The sequence below is a fragment of the Vulpes lagopus genome, chromosome 1, assembly GCF_018345385.1.
Source record: "Vulpes lagopus strain Blue_001 chromosome 1, ASM1834538v1, whole genome shotgun sequence".
Taxonomy (NCBI): Eukaryota; Metazoa; Chordata; class Mammalia; order Carnivora; family Canidae; genus Vulpes; species Vulpes lagopus.
This window is the reverse complement of record NC_054824.1, coordinates 170,047,756-170,064,061: the sequence shown is the minus strand read 5'-3', so window position 1 is coordinate 170,064,061 and position 16,306 is coordinate 170,047,756.

Sequence of the window (16,306 nt, the reverse complement as noted above, 5' to 3'; positions counted from 1 at the left end):
AAGCCAAACATCCAGATCATTGGACACATGTGAACAACTAAGTGTCTCTTCATCGAGCTGTCTGACATCTTCTTGGCTCATCCAGAGTCTAATGAAAAAACAAAATGAATGCTTTGCCCCTCCACCACCAATAAAACTAAATAAATATAAGTAATTTTAAAGAAAACTAAAATAAATAATTACTATGATTAAAGCCCACATTTTCAATGCACCATAATCTTTGTACATTCCAGAGAGCACTGCTTTACCCAAGAGACAACTATTATGTGGGAATATTAGACAGTTTGCTTTCAGCTGCAAATAAGAAAAACAATTGGAAGTAGCTTACATATCAATAATTTTATTAAAGCACATAAGGGGAAGTCCAAAATTTGGCTAATTCAGCAGCTCAGCAGCATCAACAAGGACCCAATTCTTTTTACCTTTCTGCTCTGCTTTCTTTATAGCATCCTGCAAAGAAGAAATCACCTCTTTAAATGAGCCAAGAAAATTTTAGCATGCTTTCCCTCCCCAGCTCTCAGGTTCTATAGACCAAAACTTGGTCATACACCCATGTTTAACCCAATGATCGGAAAGGGGAATAAGATTATCATGATTGTTTTTAGATTAGTGGCTTTTAGACTTTAACAGAGTCACCTAGAATGTTAGTGAAAACACAGGTTGCTGCACTCTACTCCCAGAGTTTTTGATTGAGTAGATCTTGGGTGAAGCCTGAATGTGTGCATTTTTAACAACTCCCCAGGTGATATTCATACTGCTCATCCTAGGACCATATTTTGAGAACTTCTGGCTTAGACCAATCATAATCTACCTACCAGAGATGGGGAGGTAGCTGTCAAGCCTGTCAGGTATTGTGGTTGCTTGACAGCTATAGAGAATTGTGGTTTTCTTTGCAAGGAACCGGGTAGGTGGCTGTAAACTGGCAATATTAGGGCCTGCCATAGTGAAATAGCATGATATTAGCTAGAATGTACTGAGAACTTCATATGCACCAAAAATTGTCCTAAAAACAGAATATGGCATTATTTAATTCTCCCAAATAATCCTTTAAGATGTGTGTTTATTATGCCCATTTACAGATCAGAAAACTGAGAATCAGAAAGTCTCCAAAAATTGCCCACAGTCACACTGCTAGTAAGTTCTGCAGCCTGTTTTAAAGGGAGATCTGTGTGACCCCCGCCATGGCTTATGCTCTTAGATATGATACAATTTAGGTACCTGAGATTGAATTTTAGACCTTTTACTCTTTCACAACTTAGATCATAGAGGTTCTGGGGTCACCTACAAATGCCTGATTTCACCTTAGGAATGATCATAGTTTGATGGAAAGTGAATGGTGTTGAGGGATCAAGCAGAAAATTATGCTCAGTACTTGTGTGACTTGACAGTCTTTAATCTCTTCAACCTCAACTTCCTCCAACACAATGAGCATTCTAATGCTAGTCTCCTAGGAAAATTGGAGTGAGTATGTGCTAGCTGTCCTTGGCACCAGCAGGTAGTCACTCTGAGTAACTCTCATTGCTATTACTCACTCTGTGACCTAGGACACTCATGTCTACGAAATAGTTAGGAAGACTGTATAAGCTTTAAGAAAATGCCTTGTGCATTTGTTTATTTGAATAACCTGCTGCATTAAAGAAGAAGAAGAAGAAGAAGAAGAAGAAGAAGAAGAAGAAGAAGAAGAAGAAGAAGAAGAAGAAGAAGAAGAACCTGCTGCATTATAGTTACATACTGTTAAATGAGGGCCACACTATGTCCTGGCATAAGAAGGTGAAAAATCATGCTGAGGTTAGGGGGTGAGAGTGGGGGCAGAAGAGGCCACTGGAAACATCAATAATTTCTCTACAGAAAAAAGTCAAGCCCATTTTTCTTCCTGAAATCAACAGTGTCTCCTTCCTTTTTCATGCCAATGACTGAACTGAAATTATTGAGAGGATGATACCTCTGGCCTCAGCACACAGATATAATCACCTCCCCAGCTCACTGCATGATGACACCCGGAAGGGACTATTTGCAAGTAAAAGGACTACAAGTTTGATGTTTCAGAGACTATGAGAAACCTGCCCTGAGGGATCACCCTATCTCAAAAAGTGTCCCCCCACACCTGTGCCCACCATCACTCTTGATTCCCTTTCCAGGTTTACTTCTTCAGAGAACTTACCACTATCTGAAATCATCATGTTGGTTTACTTGTTGTCTGCCTATGGGAAGGTGAACTCTAAGAAGAGAAAAATTTTATCTGTCTTAGTCATTGGCATGTCCTCAATCCCAGAACAGTCCCTGGTACATAGTAGTTAGTAATTAAATATGTGTTGAATGAACCAATAAATAAATACAGAAATGAATATTTAAATAACAGCTTTCAAAACTGGAATTTTTATTGGGTATGAGAAAGAAACCATCATCCTAATGATACATGCACTAATATTTATCCAAGGAGAAAATACAAATGAAAGGGCTAGGAAAACTGTTATTCATAAAGCTGACATAAGGGCCTGAACTCCATGCTGAGACTAAGATGAGTGTAAACATGACCGGGGTGTGAGGAGCCTCATGTGATGGGCCAAAGCACTTCCAGGGACAAATACATGGCCTCTGGTAAGAGAGCAATGAGACCTATAAGAAAGATCCCAGAACAAACCAGCATTTCTGAGCCCTGGTTCTGCCTCCTGGTTCTTGTTATATAGTGTGTCCTATAACCATGGTCTCATATCTGTGCTGTAGAGAGAGGAGACTAGAGTAAAAACAAAAGGGAACAGAATGGATTCCGCAGTTGGAGAAGTGGACAACCAGCGTCCACATCTGGAATTGGAAATGCCAGAGATGGTATGATATCAAATATAGGCAGTACTATGGTAGCTTCAGAGGCATCACCTTCATCAGGTAGTGGTGGCAAAGCTTTGGTTAACTTTGGCAGCATTTGTCAAGTCAGCGACACCTGGGTGGGTATAAGCAATGGAGACTTGACTGGACATCTATGACATGATGGTGGCCATGATATCAAAGACATCACCAAAGCCGACTAGAAAAGAAAAAAATTGATGGAACCAGATGGTAGCTAAGAAAATTAGTTCATGAGTACATGTGAAGCAGCACAGAATCTGGAACCCCAGAACAATATGAGAAATTTGAAAGGTACTAAAAAAGAAAAACACTGTTTTATAGCTGTTGTCATGACCTTCTTTTACAGAAAGTCTTCTTTTTATAGTTTTAATCACCATAGAATGGTATATTTTTTTTAAAAAAAGTAACCCAAATAAAACTGGGCCATCTTCTCCTCTCACCTTGAATCCAATCTCAACACACTGATAAGTCAGAAAAATGCTCACATATTCACAAATCTGATTGTAAGAGCAACAAACAGAAATGCGATGTTTTTATGGGAATTTTTCAGGGATTCAGTGATAGGTATGACACTTTTTATCCCCAGTCAAAACTTCCATAAAATTGCTTATACAAATGGTTTTCCTCCACCCCCAATCCCCTCCTGCAAACTCCTCCCATACTCCTCTAGGTTCTTTCTTGTCTCAACAGCTCCTTAGACCCCATCAGTCCCACATGTCTAATTATTATACCCAGCCCTCTGTCCTTGCCATGTCTATCACTTATAGCACTCATTGTCACAAGAGCCAGAGGCTGAGCAGCACCAAGTAACCTTACCCTAGGGAGTATCAACACTTAGGATCATTTTTCCTCTCTCACAGAAACCAAAACCAGAAAATATAATTTTAAGTTAGAAGACAATAAAAAGTTAAACTTTTTCTAAAAATGTACTTACAAACAACAAATGCATTTTCACAAGAGATATCATGAAAAGAAGAAAATTGATGTAAATGCAAGAGAAATAACAAGATGCCTTGAAATCAGAAATATAACATTTCTGAAATCTTCTACATCAAAAATAAAAAGCTTTCTTTATTTGTATAGATTGAGAAAAGAAGAAACAAATAGCATGTTGTAGTGTAATCAAAATAAATGCACTATATTTACATAATTTACAGTCCTGTTGTTAGCTATGGGTATAAAATATGTTACATACTCTAAGTGGATTGCTCACAAAATTGTTTTCTTCCTCCATGCTTCCAGTCTAATTTGACCACACCCTATTTTTTCCAGTCTGATTTATATCACTTACTCTAGGTTCCAATCAGAGTATGCTTAATTGGTCTTAGTTTCTGGGCTATTCACACAATTTCTGCTTCTTCAGATGTTTCACTTTTAAATCATCCGATGGTTTTAGCATTGCTGAAAACTTATCTTAAATAGTTTATTCATCATTTTGAATTTTTCCAAAAGATAAAATGTACCCAAAGAGAGAAAAAAGCATCTTCTTCTTTTATCATCTCTCTTTCCTTTAACTCCTTTTAGGTCTTTGTGTTTCTATTTCACAGTACTAAAAGTTGCAACTAGGTTTTTGTGAAATGACTGAACTTAACCCCAGATTATCACAGGAAAATAGTCATAAAACGGCAGTAGCCTACATGGTATAATTTGAGACTATTGAAAGTTCTTTCACAAAATCTTCACTAACCTGCTTTATGACTTTACATTTCTATTATGTAAAAGTAAATCCTTTTAGGTAGAAGCTTTGTGTTTTCTGTTAAAATGAAACTATCCATGAAGGGACAACATCTCACTTCTCTGCTTAAAAATCACCCATTGACTCTCATTGGCTACCAAATAAATGCCAAGTTCTTCAGCTGATCATCCAAATCTCTCAGAGATGAGTTACCTACCTTTTCAACATCATCCTCACACCCTCCAGAAACTGACAACCCAATAGGACCACCACACTCACGTGCTCTGAGCGTGTCTAGTGCATTCCTTTCTCTAGGCCTTAGCTTTTAATGTGACCCAAGTGTGCTCCCTCTCTGTTTAACCATGTATACTTATCAATAACATGGTCTAGAGCACTGAAATTCTACCTTGATTATAAATAATCTTTAAAAGTCTTCCTGATTTAGTAAGGCCATCTCTGCTTTAAAGAAATTCATTTTATTCATTCATTCAACAAATATTTATTTAGTGCCTATCATGTGTCAAATTCTAGAAGCTGAGGATGCAATAGTGAAAAAAGAAGGAAAAGACAAACAATTCAAGCTCAGTTAAGCAGAAACAGGGGTGTTTGTAATATCTTGGCTCATGTAAGGGAAAAACTAAATTTGGCTTCAATCACAACTGGATCTAGAGATATCATCAGAAATAAATTCCCCCACCACCCCACCACCCTTGTCTGTCTCTTTATCTCCCCACTCCTCCCACCCCCTACCCTTATCTTAATTCTGCTTTTCTTGGATATGCTTCACTCTGGCAAGATTTCGTCACAGAGAGATAGAAACGGCCACTGGCAATATTATGTTTATATCACCCTAGAGGCAATAATGCCAAAGAAAAGAGTGCTTCTTTCCCGGGAAAGGGTATTTTGGGGATATGCGAAGGGGAAGATGAGCCAGGGATACATTTAGCTTGAGCTTTTCTGTGTCTATCAGTCATTCTCACATATATTTCAAATCATTTCTAGCCACCCTGGTATAGGAATGGTTTTCCAGGAGGACTCCTATCACCGACTGTGCTAACTCATTCAGCTTTACAACATAAAGATACTGAGCCAGAGGGCACATCATAACATGAAAGTGAGCAACACTGGAGGTACATAGGTAGTAGAGAAGCTAGATTTGAAGCTTACAGAGTCGTTAGTCTATGAAAAATGCTTTCAATCGCATACATGTAAAATTGTAAGCAGAAAATTTTATTTTGTTGATGTCTAATCAAAATGTGCACTCCCTTAAAAAAATAATAAATAAATAAATAAATAAATAATAAAAAAACAAAATGTGCACTCCCTAATAGAGTACATGAAATCATCCTTCCCCCCCCCCCTTTCTTGGTAGAGATAGGCAAAATCAAACATATCAGAATTGCTGTGCCACAGGGCCCCAGCCTATAGGTGCACCATAGGTTCTGTGTTTGAGGTTATATGCTTTAAGCATCCCAGCGTGTCATGTCTAAACACATCTGAGCCCTCCAGCCCTGATGAAGAAGGTAGTTCCAGGTAAAATTTTGCAAAATTGCCAAAAACACAGAAAAGTGGCCCAAAGAAACAGGTGTCTTTTCCACATACTTATTCACTGAAAAAAAAGTCAATGAATATAGTATAAGCATAACTTGATTACATAATTGTCTCCATTATCCATTGTTGCCTCACAAATTAACCTGGATTAGTGTGCTAGGGCTGCCATAACAAATTACCACAAATTAGGTGGGTTAAAGCAGGAACATGTATTCTTTCACAGCCCTGGAGGTCCTTAGGCCTCAGTTCCTCAGCACACGGGCTGGGTTTCATAGGCTGCCTGAGTTTCTTCATGGCATGGAAGCTGGCTTCCCCCAGAGTAGTGATTTAGAGATAAAGAGAGAAAATATGAGCAAGGTAGTACAAGAGTATCCAAGACAGAAAGAAACTACAATCTTTTATAATCTAGTGTCAAAAGTAATACACCATTGCTTATGCTGCATGCAGACTAATGTAAGAGGAGACTACACAAATGTGTGAAATCAGGGGGCTAGAGTCCTTGGGGGGCCTCTTGGAGGCTGCCTACCCCAGTAACAATGCAATTCAGTACATCATGACAGCAATTTTTAACCTTCTAAATTGTTCCATTGCATGCCTTAATTTCAGATTAATTTTGCACTTTATTCAGCCTTTTTAATGATTCTTTTTTTAAAAGATTTATTTATTTATTTATTTATTTATTTATTTATTTATTTATTTATTTATAAGAGACACAGAGAAAGAGGCACAGACATAGGCAGAGGGAAAAGCAGTCTCCCTGCAGGGAGCTGAATGTGGGACTCGATCCCGGGACCCAGGATCACGGCCTGAGCCAAAGGCAGAGGCTCAACCACTGAGCCACTCAGGCATCCCAGCATTATTAATGATTCTAAATTGTAAAAGTATTATAGAAGCGTTTCAAAAGACTAATTATTAAAGCAGACCGAAAAATATGGGAGATTCTCACCATACTCCCCAGCAGGACTGCTGCTGACTTCTATGGACCCAGACTGGATGTATCTTAACACTTCTTTGTATACTTCTTAGACCAAGAAGAGCATCTGAATCTTGCCAGTTTTAAAACCAGCAAGACCAACTGGTCATTCAGCAGAGCCATAGCGGGAATACACACAGGGGGGATCTGGTGATGGGAATCAGGGTGAGTGATAGGACAGGGATCCAAGAGCCACCTCATATGAGAAGGAGCAGTGAGAAGTGCTAGAGTACCTGTGGGATCCCGGGAACCCAGAAGTGGGGAGAAGGACCTAAAAATGAAATTTGGGAATATGTGCCACCATTTAATAAGGTTGACTTTGTGAGGCTGGTATTCTTGGTATTCTGAAGGTAGTGTGTTTTCTACTAGATTCTGTGTCTTAAAATCTGATCGACTTGGCTACACAGTGGTACCTGAGGTCAAGGTAAAATGTGACTTAATCAGCCAGACTTTCCCTAGTCTGGGAAAAGAAAGACATATTAATGGAGCTTTAAAAATAAAGTTTAACCCCATCAAAGTAACAAAACATGAATGTTAATAATTCATGAGGACCATTTGCACACATGTTAAAGGTTGCACTATTAAGAAGACAGTTAATAAATTATGAACACTTAGGTGCAATTAAAACAGCTGTCTCAGCTTCCTCAACTGCTATTAGCATGCTTCAATTTCCTCTGGATCTTTAACATCTTGCCCCTAAACTCCTACTCAATGGCTTCTCAGTGGCTTGCAGTTTGCATTTCTTAATTACAGTAAACTGGCAATGATTGCCCTTAGGAAAGAATTGCATTTGTGCCTACCTAGGGCTAATCCCAGAAAAATCCTTAGGTTTCCAAACCTTCTCTGTTTTAAAGAAAACAGTTTTAGGTTTTACCACGCTTTCACTATAGAATGCTTATAAGTAGCCTCTAAGCAACCCTAGGTAACCCTCTTTTCACCTAGGGGAAGAGCTAGTTCTATGAAGCCCCCTAAACGTGGTGCTGTGATAAGCTACCACTGCATGGAAATCTCCATCCTACCACAATCCTTCCCAACAGAGCTAGGAAGTCATGCACCTAATGTTAAAAGAAACTATAATGTTGCAGCCTTTTCCCTGGTTACTCTTAGAAAGCGAGAAGGAGACTGCTGGTGGAGCCCAGCCACGGGAGCCTGTGCATTGCAGCAGCTCCCTGGCCTCCAGGAGCCCAACAACCAGACTTGAGGCTTTTGATGGAGGCTTTTGTTATCTTAGACCCTCCTGGCTGAAGCTGGCTTCTTGGTTCCCTGGGGCCATGTACACCTCCCTCACCCCTCACCTTCCAGGCCCCCGAGGCTGGGAGGGGAAAGGTGAATAACCCATCAGCTCCTCCCCCTCTCTCATTCCAGCTCTTCCCAGGCCAGCAACTGATGACAAGAATCAACTTTTTTTGGATGCTTGCTTTGTGCCAGGAACCCCATCTAAGTATTTTTCAGTTATCTCTTACTTAAGAGATGACACCTTGCTAAAGAGCACAGATTTGAATCAGATTGCCTGAGTTCAAGTCCTGCTCTCCCTCTTCCTAGCTGTGTGACCCTGGATAAATTGCTTAATATCTCTGAGTCTGAATTTATTCATCTCTAGAATGAGCTAATAATATCCATACCTCAAGGGTCCACTGGGAGCATTAAGTGAAAATATAGAGAGAATAGAACAGTACAATTTAAGTATTGGCTATTAATAATATGCCAGGATTGAAGACAGTTATGATGAATTTTGATTTTCATGATTTGGAGTTTTTCTCTTCATGACATTTCAAGGAAGTAAAACTGACATTCTGCTTTTTACTTATTCTCATAAAATGTGAAGAATTTCCAAATAGAACCTTTCCTTGAGAGACTCATGACCTAAACCAAATTAAATAACTAAAAACTAAATATAGTTTTTACAGGCTATTTTGTTTAATGTTATGAATTTTAGAACACCAAATAATTCCACAAAGATTAGAATTCTAATATTGACTATTCTATATTTCTGTACCTTGTGTTATAATTAACTTAATGTTATAAACATTTGTAGGTTCAGAAAGCATATAGTTTTCTCTAAAGTAATCTGGCTAATGTATTCTCTTATATATATATATTAACTGACATTCTTTTCTTATTTATTTACCTGAAATTTCTTAGTAACTTTTATGTTAAAATTTTAGTTCTCACAATCATACTAATTACTGCAGAGTTTTACTCTTACAAAAATCAACATATGTTTCTATTTCATTTGACTACGAGATTTAAATAAAGCACATAAAGAGATTTTTCACTCCAAATTACAACTAGAATAAAATTTACCCGTATTTGAAGGTTCTAATATCCCAATACTCCAATATTAACAACAAATCCAAATAGCACAATGTGTTCATTTTATAGGTATTGTTACACTATTATTTTATGATGATAAATAAGCAATTATATAGTCACTGCTCATACTCAACTTTAGAGATGTCAGAAATGATACTGAAGTAGATATTCATCTAGTAGAGCTTCAAAGACTAAACCCAAACCAAAGTCGAATAGCATGTGCTGGTTAAATAACAAAGCCAAGGCCAAGCTTCTGTGTATTTAACATATTAGAATAGTCTACAGCCATGGAGAATGATAGTTTAAAAAATAAAGATACCAGGAAAATGTTCATGATCCCTTTAAGTACATAAGAAAATGGAACATACGGTTACATAAATAACATGATCCAAATCATTTCTGTATGGACTCTTCAGATCCTGAAGAACAGAGACCTCTCTAGCTCGCACAGGTAAAAGAAGTTTGGCATAAGGATAAATGATAAACAATATGGATAATGTCCATGAAATCCAAGAGCCAAAATTTAATGGAGCTAATAAAGAGGAAGAAAACATAGAGGAAGGGTACATATGCTAAATTCTTCATCTAACATACAGAGTTATCAATTTCTTTTTTTTATTATTTTTTTAAGATTTATTTATTTATTCATTCAGAGAGAGAGAGAGGCAGAGACACAGGCAGAGGGAGAAGAAGGCTCCACGCAGGAAGCGGGACGTGGGACTTGATCCTGGGTCTCCAGGATCACACCCTGGGCTGCAGGCGGCGCTAAACCGCTGTGCCACCAGGGCTGCCCAGAGTTATCCATTTCTAAAGATGATTGAACAAGAAAAGGAGCTTAAAAATTTTTTTAAAGATTGAAAACAGGAAACCAACAGAACTATCAACTGCATTAAAAATTAAAATGGGAAATGGAGAATAGTGTAATACTCATGTCTGATGGGGAGTAATCAACAGATATATCCTAAAATAATCCATCAAAAATTAGGCTTAGAAACAGAAAGTTAGGGGCTCCTAGGTGGCTCAGTGGTTGAGCATCTGCCTTTGGCTCAGGTCATGATCCTGGGTTCCTGGGATGGAGTCCTGCATTGGGCTCCTTGCAGGGAGCCTGCTTCTCCCTCAGGCTATGTCTCTGCCTCTCTCTCTCTCTCTCTCTCTCTCTCTCTGCACGTCTCTCATGAATAAATAAATAAAATCTTTTTAAAAATCGTATAGAAAGGCTTTAAAAGGAATAACTGTCTTCCTTACCCCATTCCCACTCACTAGAGGCAACTATCCTCAAGTGACTTTTAGTGTTTTGGGTAGTTACCTTTCTTTTTTATTTTTTCAGCCCTGAGCTGAAGGCAGACACTCAACCACTGAGCCACCCAGGCGTCCCTCTAACATGATCTTTTTTTCTTTCAAGGTTCATGTAGTACCTGAACAGACACATTTTAATGAAATGGCTGATTGCATTAGAGACATTATCTCCCTAAGACGTGTACACCTGCATGGATGGTAAAGATGTTGGCTTCTACACAACTTCCTCTCTCTCTACCCCGTGAACACCCTGAGGGAGAAGGAGCAGTCTGGGCTAGTGAAGTCCTATTTCCTCCGCATCCATGAACAATGCTTTTGCCTACATCCATCTACTATGCTCCCTTCTACTTGCTGTGTTAGTTCTGATCATTGGCAAAAGTGGGAAACCTCTATTTATATTCAAAAATCACATCCTTTCCTTTCCCCAAAGACAGTACAGTGAAATTGTTTCTCATTTACATTTTGAAACTCCCTCACATAATAATTCATTATTCTAGGAAAATGTGCATTATTCTATAAAGGTGAATGGCTTTAAAGAACAAAGCATTAGTAAAAAAATGTAATGTCCTTCCTTGCCACATAAGTCAAATCCTGATAATGCTACATTAACACTCTGATTAGTAATTTTTGCACATTAAAATTTTTATATAGATTTAATACCATTTTCAGCTTTTGTTTAATGAATATTTAATTCAGAAAGCTATGAAATAATAGGTAATTATAGCTCCACAAGAACACATATTGACATGTAGTTTAAAAGACTGTGAAAGGTGCCTTGTGCTTGCACTGAGTTTATAATTTAAACACAAAGAAAAATTTTAAGGTTGCCAATCAAATATTCATCAGAAGAAAGAATGCACAGAGGATCTCACTTCCTCAGGGCACATATGCAAAGGAGATACTAAAGATAACACAGGAGCAGGTTTGGCAGACCTTGTTTAGGCAAAATTCCAAACACATCCACAAAAGAGCTGATGAAGGAAAAAGTTTCCCTAGCTTGAAAGCAAAGGCAACCGCGTGTAAGGATCAGGTTTGGGAAAGATGGTAGAGGTAATAAGCAAGGGGCCTTAAAGGTAAGAAGAAATGGTCAAAGCTAAGAATTTTATTTGAATTTTATTTTCCCACCATTTCTTTTCATCTTTTTCTTAACAGGAACTGTCCTCTAACATCTCAACCCTGACTCACAATGGAGCCCAGGTCCATTAAGAAACCGAGTGTCCTTGCTGTCCTTAAGAAACTGAGTGATTCTAATATATAGGGACTTAATGCATTCTCTCTCTTGGGGGTGCTTCCATTTTAAGAGCCCACACTGGTTTAAAACATGTATGCCCTGTCACTCCAGTAAGTAATCACCTTTTCTTGAATAGAGTTTGGCCAGGTTTCAAAAAGAAAAATTTAGAATACTTCCAGCAACTCTGTCCCCTACCTTGTAGAGAAAGTCCCTAGGCCATTAGATCTCAAATTCTAACATGCTTAAGAATTTTCTGGAATGCAGGGTACCTGAGTGGTTCAGTGGTTGAGCATCTGCCTTTGGTTCAGGTCATGATCCCAGGGTCCCTGGATTGAGTCCCACATTGGACTCCCTGCAGGGAACCTGCTTCTCCTTCTGCCTATGTCTCTGCCTCTCTCTGTGTGTCTCTCATGAGTAAATAAAATCTAAAAAAAAAAAAAAAAAAAAAGAATTTTCTGGAATGCTATAACTGACCGGTCCCAATCTGTGTTATTCCAAGATTCTGAGTCAGTCCCAGAAAGCTGTATTTTTTACCAGCATTATAAGCAGTTCTGATGTAACCTGTCCCCTAGGCCACATTTTAAATGTGTGCAGTGCACTAAAAGACTGAAGGGTTCGAGAAACCTTCACTTTCCTCCCTTGCAGGGAAATCCACCAGGGCAGGTTTTCTGAAGATCTTATCCGACATGCATTCTATCTTCTTGTCCTCACCCATGACTTTCTTCTAAAAATTCGCAAGAATCTCTCATTGTCCTTTCCTTCTCAAGCACGGAATGGGACCTGGGCTCTAGTCCACCTGCCACCTGGTAGCTCCTTCGGTACTCACTCAGAAACACCCGCAGCCCCTGGAGATTTAGGTAGAAACAAGCCTGCACCTTCAGCCCTCACAAACCTAGTACTGCAAAGAGACCTGGCTCCACTCTACTATTTGTAACTTCTCCAATTTGCTGCCTCTTGGTTGACTGATTGGCAGTTGGATTCCTTCCTATTTTCTTATTTACCTGATACTATAAAATAATTCCTCTTTGCCTATTCTCCAAGCCTTGTGTCACCCACCTGTGTCCCTCCTGCCCCCAAGGGAATAGGACAAACCATCCAGCTAATAGTTAAACATTTCCTTAGAGTTAGAAAAGATGGGAAAGTCTTCTTCCAAATCAAGATTTTTGCAACCACTCCTGAAAAGAATTTCTCAGTCTGCTTTTTTCTGAAAAGCCAAACCCAACTAAAGCAACATTACTGACCTTAACATTACAATGAGCACAAACACAAGTGAAATTGTTGCAGTCCTCAGTAAGGAGAGGGTCACTTTGGGTCGTCTAGCTCCCTGAGGTTAAGGGATTATGATTTTTTTTTAAGATTTTATTTATTTATTCATGAGAGACAGAGAGGGAGAGTGAGAGAGAGAGAGGCAGAGACACAGGGAGAGGGAGAAGCAGGCTCCATGCAGGGAACCCGACATGGGACTCCATCCTAGGTCTCCAGTATCACAACCTGGGCTGAAGGCGGTGCCAAACCCCGGAGCCACCCGGGCTGCCCAGGGATTATGATTTTTTTAATTGAATTTTTATTGATTTTTTTTGGCATTGACTTGCATAAGTTATTTATATATTTTGGATATTAACCCCATATTGGTTATATCATTTGGAAGTATCTTCTCCCATTAAATACATTGTCTTTTTGTTTTGTTGATTGTTTTCTTTGCTGTGCAGAAGCTTTTTATTTTTTTATTTTTTAATACATTTATTTTTTACTGGTGTTCAAATTTGTCAACACACAGAATAACACCCAGTGCTCATCCCATTAAGTGCCCTTTCAGTGCCTGCCACCCAGTCACCCCCACCCCCCTGCCCACCTCCTCTTCCACCACCCGTAGTTCGTTTCCCTGAGTTAGGAGTCTTTCATGTTCTGTCTCCCTTTCTGATATTTCCCACTTATTTTTTCTCCTTTCTCCTTTATTCCCTTTCACTATTTTTTATAGTCCCCAAATGAATGAGACCATATAATGTTTGTCCTTCTCCAATTGACTTATTTCACTCAGCATAATACCTTCCAGTTCCATCCATGTTGAAGCAAATGGTGGGTATTTGTCGTTTCTAAGGGATTATGATTTAAATGAAAATACAAAGTTTACAAATCTTCACAGAGTCCTTGGGAATGTCCTTAGACCTCCAGGGTTATACAGATCCCAGTTTGAAAAACACCAGTTTAATAGAATTCTTGTCACTGCCACTTGTTACCTACGTGACCTCATTTGTGGCACCTAATCTCTCCCAGCCTCACTTACAACTAAAGATGGCTCAGTAAAAAGCTGCTGATATTAGTACAGCATGGAGGATGGTTTGGCATTCGGAGAGACTACCGTCTTGAAGGCCAGATGGAAAATTATTGCAATGGCCCAGGTACGGCAGATAATGAATGGGACTAAGTTACTGGCAGTGGGAACAAAGAGGGGTATATATACAACGCTAGAAAGGTTAACTTAGAAAGAAAGATCATCAGTGATCACCTGGATGTTTTCCTCAACTAAACTCCCAAGATGTTGTTTGGTGTTCTGTGAAAACTATGATTCCTCTTCTCAAAAAAATGTGGGAAACTCTGCTATAACGTAAGCAGAACAATCCTCACATCTCATTCCAGAATAATATTTGCTAGATCTGCAACTACTAACCCAAATGAAATGAGAAGTTCACTTTCTCTCTTTCCCTCACCTTCTCTCTCTCTCCTGCTCCCTCTCTCCCTCCCTCTACACACACACACACACACACACACACACACACACACACACACACATAGCACGATAGCAGTGCTTTGCCTGTCTTTAAGGCTCTGAATCTTCTAGGCTGCTACATTCCCGGTACCTCAATCAGAACCTATCGAAAAACAGGTATTAAATAAATATTTCTTGAACGAATAAATGAACAATGAGAAAATAAGGAAACAACTAGATGCTAGAATTTTAAGAGCCTGGAAAGTACACATATCATCACTCCAAATTCTCTCTCCTGGCTGTTAAAATTTCATCAACAGAATTTAAATCCTTTGGCCCAAATCTCTCAGGAGGGTGCACCTGGCTGGCTCAGTTGGTCGAGCATGCAACTCTTCATCTCTGGACTGTAAGTTTGAGCCCCATATCAGGTGGAGCCTACTTTTTAAAAAAAGGAAAAAAAAAAGAAAAAGAAAGAAAGAAAAACCTCCCAGGAGAAGATACGGCTTCAGCAAAAGATTTCTCAGACTTACCAACATGGCAGAGAACTTAAGAGTAATGATGGTTATTGTGAAGCACCTAAGAAATAATAATAAAATTATTATATTAGTTATATAATTTAGCAATTTTAATAATAATAAACAATTTTATTATTAGGAACTGAATGTTATAAGTTTATAATGATTGCCAAATAGGAACATGCTATTACAGAATGAGGAATGGCTGTTTGAGTAAAAGTTCCTGGAAGATTCTTTTAAGACAAAAGTACCACAGTAAGAAGAATCAAGAGTCCTTTACCCTAGCAGCTCCAAAGATGATTTCTTGTGGCACATGCCTCAGGTACAGTCCTGGCTAGAAAGCCAAATGTTATTGTGGCTTCCCAGAAATCACAAAGTGAAGCCATCACAGCTTAATACAACCAAGTTGAAAGATCACTTTGGCAAACTAAAATATCCAATGTATGAGACATATAGGAAATCTGAACACAGAAGCAAGTGTATCTCATGATTCCATAGCCTTCTTTGAAAAAGGATTTCAATGTCAAAAGTGTGAGTGAGGTGGATGGATTTCAAAACAGAGGATACAAGGATATCTAAATGCTGTATCTATAGGCAGTGACTCCCCTTAATGTTACATGCATTATACAGGGTTTTCTCTTAATTAAATCTCAACACAATTTTGTGGAAAGGTTTTTCATCCTTTGTTTCAGATTATTTCCAAGAGTATTGGGTAAGAAGTGATATGCCATGCTCCAGGAGCACCTGGCTGGCTTAGTCAGTAGAGCATGCAACTCTTGATCTCAGGGTTGTGAGTTCAAGCCCCATGTTGGGTGTAGAGATTACTTAAAAAATAATAAAATCTTTTTAAAAAATAAATAAGGAAAGAAAGAATGATGTACCATGCTCAATATTCCAGGAAATTAATTACCTAGGGGAATTCATGAAAGATTGTAGAATTATGATGCTGCATTTTAGTATCTATTTGCTATATATTCATTGACTTTGATGACTGCTAGAATTTGTTAGTGACATAGGGCATCAGGTATCAAAAGCCTAAGGAATTTTGACAGGGTAGGACAAACATAGCCAGCAGGTAGGAGCTAAGCTAGGGCTGAGATCTGGGCTCAGATACAAGTTTGGCCAAGACAGGACTGGACAGTACATTCGGAGTGACTCACTCATTTTTCAGATCTGAAGCCGCACTGGAGTGCAAGGAGAC